Consider the following 6,084-nt stretch of genomic DNA (forward strand, 5'->3'; position numbering starts at 1 on the left):
TGAGCATTAAAATGATATAAAACATAACCACATTTAAGAATATATTCCAATATCAAATGGCAAAGTTCAACAATGCATACTGCAGTTACTTTTGCAACAACCTAACAGAAAAAAAACTTATATGCAGAGTACATCATGAGAAACGCAGGATTGGAAGAAACACAAGCTGGAATCAAGACTGCTAGGAGAAATATCAATAGCCTCAGATATGCAGATGACACCACCCTTATGGCAGAAAGTGAAGAGGAACTAAAAGGCCTCTTGATGAAAGTGAAAGAGGAGAGTGAAAAAGTTGGCTTAATGCTCAACATTCAGAAAACAAAGATCATAGCATCCGGTCTCATCACTTCATGGAAAATAGATAGGGAAAGAGTGGAAACAGTGTCAGACTTTATTTTTGGGGGCTCCAAAATCACTGCAGATGGTGACTGCAGCCATGAAATTAAATGACGCTTACTCCTTGGAAGAAAAGTTATGACCAACCTAGATAGTATATTCAAAAGCAGAGACATTACTTTGCCAACTAAGGTCCGTCTAGTCAAGGCTATGGTTTTTCCTGTGGTCATGTATGGATGAGAGAGTTGGACTGTGAAGAAGGCTGAGCACCGAAGAACTGATGCTTTTGAACTGTGGTGTTGGAGAAGACTCTTGAGAATCCCTTGGACTTCAAGGAGATCCAACCAATCCATTCTGAAGGAGATCAGCCCTGGGATTTCTTTGGAAGGAATGATGCTAAAGCTGAAGCTCCAGTACTTTGGCCACCTCATGCGAAGAGTTGACTCATTGGAAAAGACTCAGAAGCTGGGAGGGATTGGGGGCAGGAGGAGAAGGGGACGACAGAGGATGAGATGGCTGGATGGCTTCACTGACTCGATGGACGTGAGTCTGAGTGAACTCTGGGAGTTGGTGATGGGCAGGGAGGCCTGGCGTGCTGCGATTCATGGGGTCGCAGAGTCGGACACGACTGAGCGACTGAACTGAACTGAACTGAACAGAAAAAAAACCTGACCTGTTGCAATTATCTAAAGTACTAAAATACCTAAAGTACTCCTGTAAACACAATTACAAAATATTTTCATCAACCACATCACAAACTATTAATGTGCTAACTTTAGCTCCATGTTTGGAGCTTCTCCTGGGCTGGGTGAGGGATGGGAACATGCTCCTTATGGTAACATCTCTAGGATCATCTGCTGACAAAGCAGATTTTAAAAGTTCACCCATAATCATCCTAATTAAGCCATCAAGTGTCAGGAAATGCTGCGTGAATTTGACTAATTCTAGCTATCTTTGTGGTGCAACTGATGTTGCTGCATCAGAGGAGTGACTCTGCCTTGGGAGCAATTTCTTTATGCTTATGGTCTCTCCTCCTCCACCCACCTGAACTGAAAAAGTAGCAAGGAAGGTTTGCAATGCTGCCTTCCAAGTCTGTGAAACTTCCTTTCAGATAGGGTCCCAATCACTTCCACACCCTTTTATATACCTACATCACTATTGCCTATATACTTTTTGTGGGACTTTATAATACAACTTGTCGGAGAAGGCAATGGCAAGCCATTTCAGTACTCTTGCCTGGTAAATCCCATGGACAGAGGAGCCTGGTGGGCTGCAGACCATGGGGTCACTGAGAGTTAGACACGACTGAGCGACTTCACTTTCAACTTTTCACTTTTATGTACTGGAGAGGGAAACGGCAACCCGCTCCAGTGTTCTTGCCTGGAGAATCCCAGGGACGGGGGAGCCTGGTGGGCTGCCGTCTATGGGGTCGCACAGAGTTGGACACGACTGAAGCGACTTAGCAGCAGCAGCAGCAGCAACAGCAGCATAATACAACTTGTAACATGTCCAGTTCCAGTTCAGTCACTCAGTCGTGTCCAGCTCTTTGTGACCCCATAAACTGCAGCACACCAGGCCTCCCTGTCCATCACCAGCTCCCGGAGTCCACCCAAACCCATGTCCACTGAGACAGTGATGCCATCCAGCCATCTCATCCTCTGTCACCCCCTTCTCCTCCTGCCCTCAATCTTTTCTAGCATCAGGGTCTTCTCAAACGAGTCAGCTCTTCACATCAGGTTGCCAAAGTATTGGAGTTTCAGTTTCAACATCAGGACTTCCAATGAACACCCACGACTGATCTCCTTTAGGATGGACTGGTTGGATATCCTTGCAGTCCAAGGGACTCTCAAGAGTCTTCTCCAACACCACAGTTCAAACGCATCAACTCTTCGGTGCTCAGCTTTCTTCACAGTCCAACTCTCACATCCATACATGACCACAGGAAAAATCATAGCCTTGACTAGACGGACCTTAGTTGGCAAGGTAATGTCTCTGCTTTTGAATATGCTGTCTAGGTTGGTCATAACTTTCCTTCCAAGGAGTAAGCATCATTTAATTTCATGGCTGGAATCACCATCTGTAGTGATTTTAGAGCTCGCAGAAATAAAGTCAGCCACTGTTTCCACTGTTTCCCCATCCATTTGCCATGAAGTGATGGGACCAGATGCCATGATCTTAGTTTTCTGAATGTTGAGCTTTAAGCCAACTTTTTCACTCTCCTCTTTCACTTTCATCAAGAGGCCTTTAGTTCCTCTTCACTTTCTGCCATAAGGGTGGTGTCATCTGCATATCTGAGGTTATTGATATTTCTCCCAGCAATCTTGGTTCCAGCTTGTGCTTCCTCCAGCCCAGCTTTTCTCATGATATACTCTGCATATGTTAACATGTCAGGTGGATTGTTTACATCTCTGTCTTCCACTAGATTGTGAGCAACTCATTTGCTCATCTTTAGATCCTCTTGAATGGACACACGGTCCTGTCCCCAGTACTCTAGCATAGATATGTGACGTCACTAAGCAGACTCGAGCACCTGAAGACAAACATCCAATCCTCTCTCCCTCACCTCCACCCATCCCCATCACCACACAACTGACTGAAAAGAGCAAAGAAAAATAAAAACTAGGGGATTCGCTTTCTTATTAAAAGCAAGCTTTACAATGTTCACTAAGGGAATTTATATTTTTATAGCTAGTGAGGAAATACTATTGAATGAAGGTAGCTGTGATAGTTAATTTTATGTGTCAACTTGGTCAGACTGTGGTGCCCAGTTGTTTGCTCAAACACTAGCCTAGATATTGCTGTTAATGGTATTTTATAGATGTTAGTTAACATTTATAATTAGGAGTTCAAGAAAAGATTACCCTCAATAACATGGGTGGGCCTCAATTATTTGAAGGCCTTAAGAGCAAATAAATGAGATCTAGGCTTCCCTGGTGGCTCAGAGGTTAAAGCGTCTGCCTGGAATGCGGGAGACCAGGGTTCGATCCCTGGGTTGGGAAGATCCCCTGGAGAAGGAAATGGCAACCAACGCCAGTACTCTTGCCTGGAAAATCCCATGGAGGGAGAAGCCTGGTACACTACAGTCCATGGGGTCGCAAACAGTCAGACACAACTGAGCGACTTCACTTTCACTTTCACCAGAGTAGAAGGATTATTACTCCTTCCTCAACAGGTTAACATAAAAATCCCTCCTATGGACTCTGGACGCAAGCCAGCAGCTCTGACTCTTTTGTGTTTCCTGCTGGCCTGGCCTACAGATTTCAGACTTGCCAGCTCCCACAATCACATGAGCCAATTCCTTTAAAGTAATCTCTTTCACTATATACGCATCCTCTTGGTTCTGTTTCTCTGGAAAACCCTGACTAATACAATTGTGTTTCTAAACAGTTCTTTCTTTCACAGTATTTCTGAATGTTTTGCTTAATGAATACATCTATATTCTTACTTATGTTATATTGAATAGAGGTAGGAATTTATATGGAGAAGGCAATGGCACCCCACTCAAGTACTCTTGCCTGGAAAACCCTATGGATGGAGGAGCCTGGTGGGCTGCAGTCCATGGGGTCACTAAGAGTCGGACACGACTGAGCGACTTCACTTTCACTTTTCATTTTCATGCACTGGAGAGGGAAATGGCAACCCGCTCCAGTGTTCTTGCCTGGAGAATCCCAGGGACGGCGGAGCCTGGTGGGCTGCCGTCCATGGGGTCGCACAGAGTCGGACATGACTGAAGCGACTTAGCAGCAGCAGCAGCAGGAGTTTATACACCACTTACTAATAGTAAATTCTGCTGGTGTGAAGAACAAGAGAGTATTGTGCAAGGAATCCAACAACACTGGCACCTCTCCTGGCAAGCAGGGAAATCCTGTACCAGAAGTTTCCAGTATGAACCTCTATTTGAGTCCAGAGTATGCAGCCTACCTAAATATTATGTCCTAGAGATTTTCTTATGGAGAAGGAAATGTCAACCCACTCCAGTATTCTTGCCTGGAGAATCCCATGAACAGAGAAACCTGGTGGGCTACTGTTGATGGGGTCGCAGAGAGTCGGACACGACTGAATGACTAAGCACACAGATTTTCTTAAGCCAATTCATAGGAACTGACAAATCCTAAGCAGTTTCCATGGGTTTCCCTGGTGGCTCAGTGGTAAAGAATCCACCTGCAATGCAGGAGACAGGTTCAATCCATTGGATCCCTGAGTTGGGAAAATCCCCTGGAGAAGGAAATGGCAGGAATCCAGGATTCTTGCTTGGGGTATCCCATGGACAGAGGAGCCTGGTGGGCTGCAGTCCATGGGCTCTCAAAAGAGTGGGACACAAATTAAGCAACTAAACAATAACACAACAACCAACTTCTAATAAACTGAGAAGCTTGATCAAAACCTGTTTTTCCAAAAAAGATAGGCCATATTTGGGACAGAGAGGAGGGTTTTAAGAGTTAATGCAACTTAAAATAAGATGTTGGTTTGCCCAGTTTCCATTGCCTCATTCATCAAGAGAGTTTGTGTTGTGACTCTTGGAAGTCAGTTTTATTGCATGATGTAATGGGGAAAATAATGAAGATTACAAATTTTCTTTATGCTTATGTTGTTTTAAACTACTGCCAGTTTATGGATATTTAAGAAGTTGAAGCAAAGAAAGCAGATTTAGTTTCTTTTAATTCATCCAAGTGGTTAGGTCCTGGAAATTTTTGAAGTAATATGTTGAAGTGTTTTTAGAATTAAAAAGTCTTAAATCCCACTTGGTAGACCTCCAAAGGCCCTCAAAGGCTGCACACTTTCCCCTAATGTTATATAACAGAACTCTCTCTGTCCACTTTAAAAGTGGACAGTTTTGTATTCAGATCCAAACTTGAAATGTGGATTGAGAAGATGGTACCTGAGACTGTTGTGCTTTCAATGCTGAATTTCTCTGAGCTCAAAGGAATAACAGATTTGAAATTCTGGTGATTGTTGAGTCATGATCTCTGTGACTTTATATGTATGATTATAGAGCCCTTGCCCTAGGCTCATTTAGGTGGCTCATTCTCAAAGGAAACAGCTTGTGCTAAAAGAAAACTACATCTATGAATACATGATTTAGTGAACATTTAGAGTGAACTGAGAAAAGAAATCAACTGTGAAAGGAAAAAACCCATATGAATGGCTAATTGTTTGTATCAGCTCTGCTCCCCTGTTCCAGCCTCCTAGAGTAGGGACCTGCATTGAGACCAATTCTTTTGGGCTTGTGTGACTCTGAATTAAGAGGAAAGAGCTGAGGGAGAAAGATCTAAAGCACACAGCCAGGACTGAAGAAGAGTAGGGTGTTTTAAAAAAGAGGCACACAATCAGTTACTTTGTGTGAGAACAGTTGATGAGAGAGAAGTGTTTCAGATAGTTTGTTAATTACCTGCTTCCCAGTTTCAAGGCTATGAGAATTTTTTGGATTTTGAAATTGGGTTTCAGGTATTCCTGTGTGTTTTGAATATAGAGTCGGACACAACTGAAGTGACTTAGCAGCAGCAGCAGCAGCAGCAGCAGCAGTGCTCTAAGACTGGACCATATGAGTCACAGATTTATTAAAAAACATCAACATACTAATCTTGAGCTATATAAATTTCTGGACAAGTTCTGAGTAGTGTTTGTCACTGCCTAGCTATTTTATTAAATTGTAGAGAGAAAAGTATTCAACAGTAAAATAACCTCAATCAGATAGTTGAGAGATTAGAATGAAAACACCTTCATATCTCCTAGAATAGACTAGGGTGT

The sequence above is a fragment of the Budorcas taxicolor genome, chromosome 1 (genome assembly GCF_023091745.1).
Source record: "Budorcas taxicolor isolate Tak-1 chromosome 1, Takin1.1, whole genome shotgun sequence".
Taxonomy (NCBI): Eukaryota; Metazoa; Chordata; class Mammalia; order Artiodactyla; family Bovidae; genus Budorcas; species Budorcas taxicolor.